This window comes from Anabrus simplex, chromosome 5, assembly GCF_040414725.1.
Source record: "Anabrus simplex isolate iqAnaSimp1 chromosome 5, ASM4041472v1, whole genome shotgun sequence".
In the NCBI taxonomy this organism is placed as follows: Eukaryota; Metazoa; Arthropoda; class Insecta; order Orthoptera; family Tettigoniidae; genus Anabrus; species Anabrus simplex.
Window position 1 is genome coordinate 95,339,438 of NC_090269.1, and position 13,723 is coordinate 95,353,160.

Below are 13,723 nucleotides of genomic sequence, written 5' to 3' on the forward strand. Positions count from 1 at the left end.
TCACCAGCTGTTGTGTGTAGTTAAATACGTCATAGGCCTATGCTCATTATGATTGTGTGAGAATGTAATAATAATAGTTACTCACCACTGAGTTATTAGTAAATCTGTAGTCTTGTCTTGGAATTACACGTAAACATATCTGCCGCATAACCTCGTCTTTCGGAAACTTAATGCATGCACTTCGTTATCACTGTTGCATTTCTCCTTACAGTTGAGTAACCAACACATCAGTACCATTATGTACAACGTTATTAGCAATTGGCACCATTAAACGAATTAAAACTCTTCTAATTTCAGCGTTACATGGCCAAACTCATTGCTGTGTTATTACTGAAAAGGTTCAAGCTTGCCTGCCGATGCTGACGTCACAGTATATTCCCAGAACGGTTGTGAGGCCTTATATCTAGGAGGTGTTGCCTGAACAGCTGCTGCCACACTGCACTTAGTTCTTCATAGGTTACCAATAACCAGTTTTGCCAACTCAGCGGATTTTCCGCTAAATTTGGCGGATTTTTAAATGGAACAGCGGGAAAAATTCCATTTAGCGGACAGCGGATGTTTTGACGGATTTTCCAACTTCTATTAACGATTTCCAGAGATAATAATATCACCTTTCATCACCAGGAGAAAAAGTAATCTAGAACTTACTACGGTATGATAGTCTAGTTAATACCGTTGTATTGAACTTACGCTGCATACTACCACTCGTTTTCTAGACCAGCTCTCGCCAACAGCCTCAGTCAGAATTTGTTGCAATCGTTACTGCACTCTTGATGAGCCGGGAAGTGTCGTGTCTGATATCGTGTTTCTTTTGACATTAGGTTCTTTTTTTGGTACGGTACGCCAATATGTCGAAAGAAAAGTTTGAAAAGTACAGTCAGATATTTCGTAAAGAGTGGTTAAATAATTAAACTTCAAAAGGCTAGTTGGTCGAGCTTCCCAGTGATCCCAACCACGGTCGGTGCATATACTGACAGTGCAATATAAATGCGAAATTGTTTGACATTATTTCTTTCCGCACTTATCATAAACAATGAAAACAGTAATGAAAGTTAAAATAACTTTGAAAATTTCCGTATGTGCTTTGCTACTGTGAACTGGCTCCATATGAAACCACGGGTTCTCAAGTGTTGAGATAATCTCCTCTATTAAAACAGCTGGTATATGCTACTTTGCTTCAGTTCGAAATTTAGCGGAATTTAGCGGATTTTCATCTAAAAATTAGCAGAGAAGAGATTTGTGGGTTTGCAATACTGCAAATAACTTGTTTCCAGCTACAGGCACACGTACTGGCATCGTAAAAATTAGGCTTTAACGTCAGACTGCTACATATCTTTCCATATTATTAATTTACTTCAGAAACATTCAAAATTACGTACTTACGAGGGAACACACTCATGTGTTATACATGTTACAACCAGGCTGCAGCGAGCTGCGCCAGCAGCCAGGCAGCGTATAGTTAGCGTGTTCCCCTTAACTTCCCGATCAGATGTGCAAAACGTAAATATTTCATGTTCTGTTTTAATATTTACGTTGGTTCACGTCCGCTGCTTCGCTCCTCCCTACCTCTCCGCCACACCCCAATACTCCCGCGGCACTTCTAATTTTACGACTATTTATTTGTTCAATTTTGGCGTTTAAACTTGCGCTGGGCATATGCAGTTTTCACCTTAGCATTCTACTGCCTCCCACGAATATTCCTACCAAATTTCAACCGAATCCGAGTGTAACACATGTATGTGTTCCCTCGTTAACAATTTGTTATTTAGTGTATGGCAAAGCAATCTCACTAAATTGTGAAAGCTTGCATCGAAATAAGCATAATTAATATAGGAATCAACAGTGTATCATCATATTTGTCACCTCGGTTAAACTGGACACCTGCCCACCGAGGTCTGGAGCTAAAAGGCAATTGGACAGAATGCCCCACAGATGAATCGGTACAGGCGCATCGGTGTACTGACCTGCAAGGTCACCAGATTTAAACTAGCTGAATGTCATCCTATGAGGGATATATACCAAGAAACCTGTCTGTGCTCCAGAGACACTCATCGCAAGCCTTTACGGGGCCGTAGAGATGGTGAGCGAGAAGCAGCTAAGTCACGGAGAGGAAGATACCACCCGCCAAGCAGTAGGCTGCATCTGAACGGAGGGAGGCAATTTCGAATACTGTACCTGGTACTCGTGTATATGTTGTACAGCCTGTATAACACAACTCATGATCTCTTTATAAACATCATATGGGCCCCACTGTACTACCAATAACTTTTCGCGATATCGGAAAATGTGTTGGTCGTACCTATCTGGTTCCTATCTCCATTTAAATTCCTACATTTGCCTTTCACACCCTGTCACTTTTGCTCGGTCTATTCTGACCATCCCGTACAAAAGAACAAGAAACATTAATCTATGTGAGCGACCGTCGTAATTGAAGTTTGAGTTCTTTACGCCACGGAATTGCTTCGTCTTTTGGTCTGAGGAAATCACTACGACTACCTGGATAGGCCCGCAACTTAAGGTCACTCATGAAAGAGAGATTTGTACGTCGTACAGCGCCACAGTCATATACTGCTAAATAGGCATACTTCCAATTGTAAAGTGATTCCTTGTATATTTCATGGTTTGTCCCGACTCTATTCAGTGTGGTCCACATCTACGCGGTAGATGGAATCCGCTGGCAAAGTACTCAGGGAAGAAGATTGGATATTCAGTATGGGAGATGATGTGTGGAGAAACGTACGAGGCGACTGTCGAATGATCTCTGCAATCCTTCAAATGATCGAAGTTGTTAGTGACCCAATAAGGGTGTGTGATGTTACTTGAGTCTCTGCAGTCTAAGAACAGATGCGCCTTCTGGGACAAGCAGTTCAGGGTTACTGCAGATCTTTCTGTACTTTCTGACGAGGATATTCTTTCCTATCAAACTAGGTGCAATTATATTTGACAGAACTGGAAGCCAATAAAGTGATGTCATTTAGATGGTACCAAATATCAGACGCACACCTGTACTGTGCTGCGTGCCTAACTGGAACACAGTAGGGTATTCAACAGAAGAGAATACAACACCCAAATAAGAAAATCGCAAAGCCTTTGCCGTAGATCTCCACACAATTTTTGAAGGATACTGTTGCATGTTTTGAGCTTCTTAGACAGATTCAGAATGTGGTGTTTGTAAAAAAGCGTGCGATCTAGGGTAATATATAAACATTTTTGCTGACAGAAATACAAAAAACGGACTTGGTGATAATCCTACCCACATAAAAGTGTTTGAATCTCATGGGATATGAATTTTATGCTGCCATTAGTGCCGTTAACTTAAATCCGAATTCGAAAGGATGCCTGTGGCTGTAAGTAGCTCATTTCAGGAATAAGTTCAGTGTGCAGGGTAACGATCAAACCGAGTATCGTCGAGTCCGCATCGAACAACGATCTAGAACCGTTTCTATTTCCGCAGTGGCAAAGAACAGTGGTTGCACACAAAACAAAATCCTTCATACAAAAAATTCGATGGGTGCCCGCAAGTGATGTATTCTGAATTAAAAAATAAATCTGAGTAGGGCCGATAGGTATTTCAAGTATGGGCACCTACTGATTTATTAAATAAATGACTGAGTATATTAATAATATGATTACTCACTGAATTGTTTTCCAAGAGGGCATAACATGTGAATGTTAAGAACCTTGCCTGTAATTTTTCAAAAATAGATTTATCTGGATCAGGGAAACTGGAACCAAAAAGTACTACTAAGAATGTACTTAGACTAACTTACAAGCAATTTAAGACTGGTAGGTCACTCCGGATTTCAGCGTGGCATAGGGGACTTGGTATCCATCAGACACTGTTTAAAAATATTGTTCAGAATGTACGGTACTTCATCGTGACTAAAGTGCAGTGTGGATTAAAAATCCTCCAATATACCACATTTGACGTTAAGAAACAAGGGTATAATTTTCCAGTAGCAATGGCTGCTCACGATTACACGCATGTTAACCCTGCATATGAAAAAATTTCATGATCACCCGGAATGCCGGGCGAATGTTCGTTTGAAAATTATATGGTATACATAAGTTACACGTTTTTCCACTCTCATGTTCGTATTATTTATCTGCTGAGCGAGTTCATTACGCACTTTGGGCCTCGTAGCTATCAACTTGGATTCCGGTAAGAGTGATTCGATCTCCACTGTCGGCATCCCTGAAGATTGTTTTCCGCGGGTTCCCGTTTTCGCATCAGGCAAATGTTGGGGCTGTACCTTGCCAAGGTCGCTTCTTTTCCAGTCCTAGTCTTTTCCTATTTCATCGTCAACGTAAAACCCGTCAGTATCGGTGCGACGAAAGACGAATAGCAATATACTGTATATATAAATTCTCTCTTTCGTTATCGTACAAGTTGCTGTCTTCTCCCGCACATGGCTTGTAATCTGGTTTGAGGTAGGCCTAATCCCAAAGCCTCGGACATTTCTTTCTAATCATTATTTAAGAGGGCAGCCCATGATGAGTATACAAACAAGAAAGGCTATAAAAGTATTAATATGCATGTACGGTTAACGTCACACATTTATATCCATCTCATTTATCATTTTCATTATCGTACTCGTTTCTACATTCTCCCCACACATGGCTTGTAGGCCTACTTTGGTTTAAACTGTTTCCAAAACCTCGAATGTTTTCCTTCCGAGACTGGTTGAAGGGTATATCCCCCTCTCTCTTCAGGAATCGCTCACGCTGGTGCTTCTGTTGATTTAGCAATTTTCTCCCTCCACTTAGCAGGGGTCTCATCAATTCTAGGTGCCGTTAATTTTATTACCACAACTATTAATATACGAGCTCCTGGAATATCACTAGATCAAACACCTTTATTTGTATGAGCTGTAGCTATTACTGCGCTTCTCCTCCGTCTCTCCTTACCTGTATTAGCAGGTGCTATTACTATACTACTCACTGATCGAAACTTAAATACCTCATTCTTTGATCCTGCTGGTGGGGAGGATCCTATTCTTTATCAACACCTCTTTTGATTTTTTGGGCACCCTGAAGTTTATATTTTAATTCTCTCAGGATTTGGGATGGTCTCTCACATTATTAGTCAAAAAAGAGGAAAAAAAGGAAGCTTTCGGTACTTTAGGTATAATTTATGCAATAATAGCAATATTGGTCTTCTCGGATTTGTTGTATGAACACACCATATATTTACAAGACATTTTTGTTTACGTCGCACCAGCACAGATAGGTCTTATGGCGACAATGGAAGAGGAAAGGGCTAGGAGTCGGAAGGAATCGGCCATGGCCTTAATTAAGGTACAGCCCCAGCATTTGCCTGGTGTGAAAATTGGAAACCACGGAAAACGATCCTCAGGGCTGCCGACAGTGGAGTTCGAACCCACTATCTCCCGATTACTGGATACTGGCCGCACTTAAGCGACTGCAGCTATCGAGCTAGGTATTATTATACAACACAACCCGTATATCATGATAGTGAAGAAAAACTATGAAAGTAGATGTTTGTAGAAGTTAGAGTAGTGTCCGTCAGTTCAGGAACAGATCGGTACCTTTGATGTTAGTCTTGCTGTTCTGGAGTAATGAAACGACCGCAGCGGAAAATAGTTCCTTCATCCATTGCGGAACTGACGAGTGCAATACTTAATACAGCCGAACACTACATTTCAGAATCATTTTCTCAACATAAACGGCTTCCTTATCGAGGCGCAAAATACATTCTCGGTTCACCCGAAAGGACTTGGTTCGACATATTATCGTTTTACGTTATCCTACAGGTTTCTATCTTCTTCCAGCACTTTGCTTGTAGTTTGATTTAAACTGACTCCAGTGCGCTGGACCTTTTTTCGAGACTTAAGACGACACTCTGGAGATAAAAATCAATATTTTGATCATTTTGATGATTTTTAATGACTGAAATTGAAAGGAATGAGTTCCTATTTTCTTGTCACGAAGTTAAACCGTTGAATTCAAACAATTTATCCTGTAATGCTTTGTTTGCCAATTGTAATTTCACATTCAAATCCCATTTTCTCCCATAATATTCTGCCAAATGTAACACAATTTGTATGGTATATGTATCACAGCTATATTAAGAAATCTACGTATGGAATTTTTTGATTGCAGATTTCTTCAAGTAGTAGAGATTTTTAAGTCCAAAATGTTAGAAACTAAAAATTACACAAACTTTAGTAGGATATATCTCCTTATATAAATTATGAACAGAAACATCGATATGTAATGCTTTTAAAATAAGTATTATCTACCTTATTACGAATTTATATTAACATGTTAATTAAATTTCAAGAAAAAATTGAATTAAAAATTTTAAAAATCTATTTTGGAAAAATAGTATATGAAAGAAATGTTCGTGATATCTGTACTTTTATGTAGGTGACATTCCCACAAAGTTTCGTGAAAATCCATGCAGTAGGTAAAAATATATTTTTATCTCCAGTGTCGCCTTCAGAAGAGAATATTCCCGTAAAAAGTATGCGAGCGTTATTGGCGGAATATTTGCCATTGTTACGAACAAAATACAATTCGATATGCGTGCAGACGGAACGGAAATCGGAACTCAGCAGTTAAGGTTATATATGTTGACAATCTTATAAACATGAGTTGTGCTGTTTCAAATGATCCACATGACGGCGCGCTCGAGTACCTTATTACGTCGAAGAAGAAACTACTAGGGCTGAGAACACACCCCTACTAAGTGCTCATATTCTTACACTTGGAATAGCCTAAGTACTCAGGTTTTATTCATACCATCAAGTAAGTAATGTCGTCTACCAGGAAATCCCATATGACCAATTTTCTTACACTCACAATTTCTCCCGGACGAAGCCAGGATAGGTCAATACAACAACTATGAAATAAATAATTGGAAAGTGGAAAAACATGGACTTACCTTAAGAGACAAGTAGAAGAGAGAAGAGACCAGCCTTCCTCCACACTAGGAGCTCACCACATGCTGAACGCTACCACTGAAACAAAAAGAAAACGGAGTGTTCGTCAGTTCATGAACAGAACGGTTTCTTTGATGTTAGACTTACTGTTTCGGCGTAATGAAGTGAACGCAGCGGTAAATAGTTCCTTCATCCACCGCGGAACTAAAACAGCCGATCACTACATTTCAAGATCCCTTTTTCACGATGCGGTAAAGGAGCACTCGGTTCACCCGGGAGAATGAGGTTCGATTCTCCATCAGGTCGATTTAAAAATAGATTTCTACTTCCAGACGTGCAAATGGCCCTGAGGTTCACTCAGCCTACACCAAAAATGAGTACTACCAGGTTACTTCTACGGGGGAAGGAGGGGGGCGGGCAAAGGTGGTCGGGCATAGCGCTAACCTCCATCCCACCCCATCCTACCGAATGCCAAGGTTAAGCATAGTGGAAGCCTTTACATTCCACTCCTCCAAGGGCCTTCACGGCCTGTGCGGAAATGGCTTTGCTTTGTCTCATTTGCTTTTCACGATGAGGAACAATAATGCAGTATTCATCATAAAGGATAAAAGCGTATACTACAGTAGCAGCATCTTATATTGTTCAGGACACCATAATTTATGAACAAAAAACAAACAAACAATATCTAAGCCGTATTCTACTTAAACGAAGTTGATATACACATTGATCTTTATGAAGGTTACGAAATTTTGTTTTGAATTATGTGGTGAAAGCTGTATACCTTTGCGGGAACTGTACAGCTGTGTTTTGAAGTCAGTCATTCTGCCAAGCCACGTAGAACGTAATGGCTGCTACTGGTAAGCAAAGGTGCGGATTCGTCCGCTGGGATTATCAAGTTGTCTGTACGATATTTCAGAGTGAGTAAAAGTGGAAAGAAATTCAACTGGAAGAGTAAGAAAATTGTCTTAAATGTTTATAGCAGAACGACTTTTGCCTGAGGCTTTTCAAAAGTGAAAAAATACCCTAGTACTGGCACCAGAAAGTGGCAAACCACTGATATCTAAGAACAACATGTGTGGTGCTGGAATAGGGCACTTCGCATGGCTTTGGATTCCACTCATCGAGATGAAGGCAGGAAGGTACAAAACACAACCGCAGTTGTCAGCAAGAAATCAACCGAAGACCCGGGCGAGATATCGATGACCCAGGAAGGAGGTCACTGCCGGTATTCTCGAGGTTGAAGATATTATTTCTCAGTTCCTAGTCAACGGATTGAGATAAAACAAAGTGTAGGGAATTTCTAGATGGCACTACTCTAATACTGAAAAGTTTCATGAAAAACTGATAAGCCGTTTTTGTGTTTATTCAATGCAAACCGAATGACTGACAGGCAAAACACTCAGAAACAATCAAACAATTCAAAACTGCGACAAGAAATCGAATTCGCGGACATAAAATACATTCGTATTATATTAGCAGTGAACCGTGGAAGAAGAAGTTAAGAAAACCGCCCAATTGACTGGCGTGTTTACTTGCAATGTTTACATAGTTCACGCCGAATTCTAACTTCTCGAGAAACCACTTCCCTGGATGCCTTGCATCGTGATAACAGAATGATGTAACCAACATGTTATGTGTGTATGTAATTTTAAAACCGTTTATTCACAGTATGCCGCATTACGTGTTAGTAATACTACATGCTTGAGTAATCATGTTACAAATGTAACTTAATTTTCTAATTACCAGTGAGAAACATTATTAATTAGATGGCTGTTATGATGTACACAAGTAAAAAATATAATGTAAATAACAGTATATCCTTTTTTCCTAGTTGTCCAAATACAACTGAGTTCGTGAAAAGTAAGAACTGTTTAAAATAATTTTTGATTAACCTACTTTTGCTCACTGGCCATGACTTTGTACCTATAATTAAAACGATTCTTCCTCTCTCAAGTAATTCACAATGAAATAATAAATGATCAACAGTTCGATCAATGGCATTACATGGACATATGGGGGACAATCTAAAATTTTAAAACGACGAAAATAAGCTCTTAGTTTTCCATGACCCGTTACGATTGGGTGAAATTTGGCGTTAAGTAAATATGTTGGGAAAGTCTTGTGATGTCTGGAACATCACAGCATGTATTAAATTGTTGATCTGTGTAATTACTTCAAAAGATGTATATATTTACCGTCTTACTAATAAAAAGTCCACCGAGCTCGATAGCTGCAGTCGCTTAAGTGCGGTCAGTATCCAGTATTCGGGAGATAGTAGGTTCGAACGCCATTGTCGGCAGCGCTGAAAATGGTTTTCCGTGGTTTTCCATTTTCACACCAGGCAAATGCTGGGGCTGTACCTTAATTAAGGCCACGAGCGCTTCCTTCCCACTCCTAGCCCTTTCCTCTCCCATCGTCGCCGTAAGACCTATCTGTGTTGGTGCGACGTAACTAGCAAAAAGAAAGTCCTTATACAGCTGTTTAACTCTTGTTGAATAAACCCTGTATAAGCGTTTTACATTTTTCTTACTAATAAACAAGGTATACGCATTGCATTACTATACAGCACGTATACACTCGTTCCAAGGCGTAGGAATCTCTTCCTGCAGTTCACTGACGTATTTCGCACGTTCACCGCATTTATGATAGCTTCTGCAGGTTATCTACGAGCAAAACTTTCCGGAAAGTCGCACAGTAGCACGGCATATCGAAAAGGCAGTGGCAACACTAAGTGAGACAGCTGGAAATTGGCTTATACTGATATCAACATTTCTTCAGCTTGCTTGTGTAATGAACGCCAAAAAAAGAAATGGAAAGGCGTAAGAAAAGATAAATAGCTCCTAACTGGAATAGTACGTAAAACGTAAGCAATTGTAATTGAATCGGCGAGTTGAAAAGGGTACACATTCCAAAATCCTTACTTTTCAGGAGAAAGGAAAACCTGTTTTGTAGCCAAACGAAAGATTTGATCAAAAAAGTTTCTATTAGGCATTTATACATCATATTCCTGCGTATTCAACTACAAACTATGGAAATCATATTACGTACGGTTTTCAAGTTATACCATTTTTTATATCAAGGAATATGTTCCTTTTTGTACTCAAATTTGAGAAAGATCTAAGATCTTTGTAGAGGCAGATAATGTATAATAAACTCGCCATTTCAAAAGTCTATTAAGCAGTAACACATTATTACACAAACATACGCCCAACTATCATTTCTTTTATAACTTAGTTATTCATTGTCATTCCGTGAGACAGCTGGAAATTGATTTATATTGATATCAACATTTCTTCAGCTTGCTTGTGTAATGAACGCAAAAAAAGCTAAGAAAAGATCAAAAGCTCCTAACTGGGGTAGTACGCAAAACGTAAGCAACTGTAATTGAATCGGCGAGTTGAAAAGAGTACACATTCCAAAATCGTTACTTCTCAGGAGAAAGGAAAAACTGTTTTGTAGCCAAACGAAACGTTTGATCAAAAGAGTTTCTATTAGGCATTTATACATCATATTTCTGCGTATTCAACTACAAAGTATGGAAATCATATTACGTATGGTTTTCAAGTTATGCCATTTTTTATCTCGGGGAATATGTCCCATTTTATAGGTACTCAAATTTGAGAAATATCTTTGTAGGGGCAGATAATGTATAATAAACTCGCAATATCAAGTCTATTAAGCAGTAACACATTATTACACAAAAATGCGCCCAACCATCATTTCTTTTATAGTTATTCAAAGTGTTTTACTTTACGAAGATGTCTAGCCTCCATAACCTCTGAATGGTGTATGTCTTCTATGTTTAAAATATCGTGAAGATCATCAACGATATCGTCCATTCTTTCAATGTTTGTTCAATGTTAAATGTATAAGTCGAATATTTCACCACGATTATATTACTGTAGACAATAAATACCACGAAAATAAACTGCTCACTCTTTTCTTTTTCCGCTATTCACTGCTATACAGCGCTTATACAAGGGTCCTGGTCTGTATAAGCAATTCAATGAATAACTATAACAGATGTATACACAGGAGGCTTATACACGGTTTATTAGCAACGAATTTCACATAAACGGTGTATAAACCTTGTATAAATGTTATACACCGTTTATTAGTAAGACGGTTAATCATTAATAATAATTTCGTGTGGCTATTTCTAGCCAAGTGCAGCCCTTGTAAGGCAGACCCTCCGATGAGGGTGGGCGGCATCTGCCATGTGTAGGTAACTGCGTGTTATTGTTGTGGAGGATAGTGTTATGTGTGGTGTGTGAGTTTCAGGGCCAGCCCCCGGGCCAATGGAATTAACCAATGAAGGTTAAAATCCCAGGCCCGGCCGGGAATCGAATCCTGGACCCTCTGAACCGAAGGCCAGTACGCTGACCATTCAGCCAACGAGTCGGACATTTAATCACTGGTAGGTCATTTTTAAATAAATATATATAACAAAGACACCTCCGTACAGGCCATGAAGGCCCTTCGAGGAGTGGAAGGTAAAGGCTTCCACCATTGTTAACCGCGGCACGTGACGGGGTAGAGTGGTTAGCTCTATGCCCGGCCGCCTTTGGCCCCAGGAATTAACCTGGTACTCATTTTTTGGTGTAGGCTGCGTGAACCTCAGGGTCATATGCACCTCCGGAAGTGGACATCTCGTTTCTTAAATTCTACGACTTCCTGACGGGGATTCGAACCCTGTCCTTCCGGGCGAACCGAGCACGCCTTTACCGCCTCGGCCAGGCAGCCCCTATATATATAGGGTTTTAATCATCCATTTCACATCATCATTTCATTTCTTTGTATCGCGGCTATAACGTATTCTGAACGAAAGACTTATTGTGTAAAGTATTTCAACATCATTCGTATTAATAGCTTGCAGTAAATTTTCCAATAGCCGTAGTGAGGTGACCGGAGTCAGCAGGAAATGTACGTCATCAAGCTTACGAGAGACCGTACCCCTTCCATACTCTGAGGAGACAGTTAAAACCTTGTTAACGCCTACTTTTCGAAGTTCGCTACCTGACGCTTTGTTTCCGCGGTAAAGTTCAACCTATGTGAATGGACGTAATGAAGCAACATGACGGATTCACAGCAATACATAGGAGAAGGGATAAGACCTCAAATCTTACTGGACCATGTGATATGGTTGATGGAGGGTGACTTTGGAGCCTATATACGTCGACAAGAGCTGGGGAGGACGATTCTACAATTCTAATCTATCATCGGAGGAGGGCTGTACGTCTTGACATCGGAGAAGATCTTAACTTAGTTCACTTCGCATCTGAGTATTGTACTACTGAAAATATACTATCATTGAGACCTGTTATCTCAATGACGAGAGTTAAAGTCAACGGGAGACCGGTTTTGACTGGTATAGGGCAGGAAAGATTTTGTTATGAATTTAGTTACGCTACATTTCCGTAATACGGAAGAATACAAGTGTATTCTCTCCATGAACGTAACCCATGCTGGTTTTGCTGTTAAAATTAGGATTTATTACGACTTTATGTAAGGAGTACTGTAGGAAGTGTTAAAGTCAGGAAAAGTCGTAGTACAGCTAGTGTACTATGCACAAAGCAGAAGTAGGACTGGAATCCACAACAAGAGATGACGGCGCCTGTACGGGAGGTCCATCAATCATCAGCTGCTACATAGATTGTATCCAGATAACAGAGGCTACAAATGGTGAGCTAATGGCATAAATTACTGCAAGTCTACGCGTAACAATTCATGTTCTTAGAATTTATTTCATTCATTTTTTCTTTTGCTTCCATAAGTTTAGATTCCGTTAATACGCCGTTACGTCACGTTTTTCATCCTAATAAATAGTTGTTTTAATTTGTATTTTCTGAATTATTATTAATCATCCATAACTTCCAAGTTAGTGTACTTAATGGTTAGTGTTCCGTCAACCGTGGGAGTTTTTAAAGTCTCATTACGTGTTATTATTATCATTATTAATTAATGCCATAAGCTTGAAGGCTGGCACCCATGGGATATTGTTTATGGAGAAGCAATGATATATTACTTATTTATATTAACATTAAGGTAACCCGCTACGTCACAATTTTGTCACACATCTGTGGGCAAGAGAGGGTACATCACAGACTATTACACTGGGAAAAAATATTTTGTTATTGAACCCTTCGTCCTTTGATCCCATTCGCTCTGCCGTTTTCTTAAGCTTTCATCTCTCAATTCCTTAATCTTGCTTAATTTTGCTCTAAAACTCACTACTGTCACTACTGTGCGCTAATTCCTTGGCCAGATGAACCGCGAGTTCATTCCCATAGTTTCCAGCGTGAGCCTTAATCCATGTATGCAAGCATGTATGTATGTATGTATGTATGTATGTATGTATGTATGTATGTATGTATGTATGTATGTATGTATGTATGTATGTATGTATGTACAGTCTGTCAGTGCACTCTTATGTCACAGTGACAGAAGATAACGCGGGGAGGAGGGAAGTTCAACCCGCGCGCGAAGGATATTTTCCTCGGTTATTCACTTAATTTGCAGTATAGTCGCTCGTAGGTCCGAATTTCCCCACCTAAGAGATTCAGTATCTAGTAAATCGGACGAAGCACGGCCTACAGAACTCCAATACACTTACAGCTCCGTCAATAAAAATCACGGCAGAGCATTCCTAGTATACAGTACTTCAATTAGTCGAAGACGGTACGTTTGGCAACTCATGCCAACAAGTCAACAAGTTGTATACAACACCAAGTATGTAAACAATGCCACAAACACGCAACTTCAGGAGCTCTTGACTTCTGTGGTAGTGATCATTGTTTCAAGAGGAAGAACAACTGGTA

At 39.7% G+C, this 13,723-nt stretch overlaps 1 protein-coding gene across 5 annotated transcripts in view; it reads right to left on the reverse strand.

The window, feature by feature from the left end:
• The window catches only part of Mrtf (Myocardin-related transcription factor), an 814,655-nt gene that overhangs the window by 397,835 nt on the left and 403,097 nt on the right, over positions 1-13,723 (reverse strand). For all 5 annotated transcript variants that reach the window (XM_067147011.2, XM_068227571.1, XM_067147015.2 and 2 more), the window contains one exon: positions 6,908-6,983. The gene's annotated coding sequence lies outside the window, so the exon portion shown is untranslated. The remainder of the gene's footprint in view (positions 1-6,907; positions 6,984-13,723) is intronic.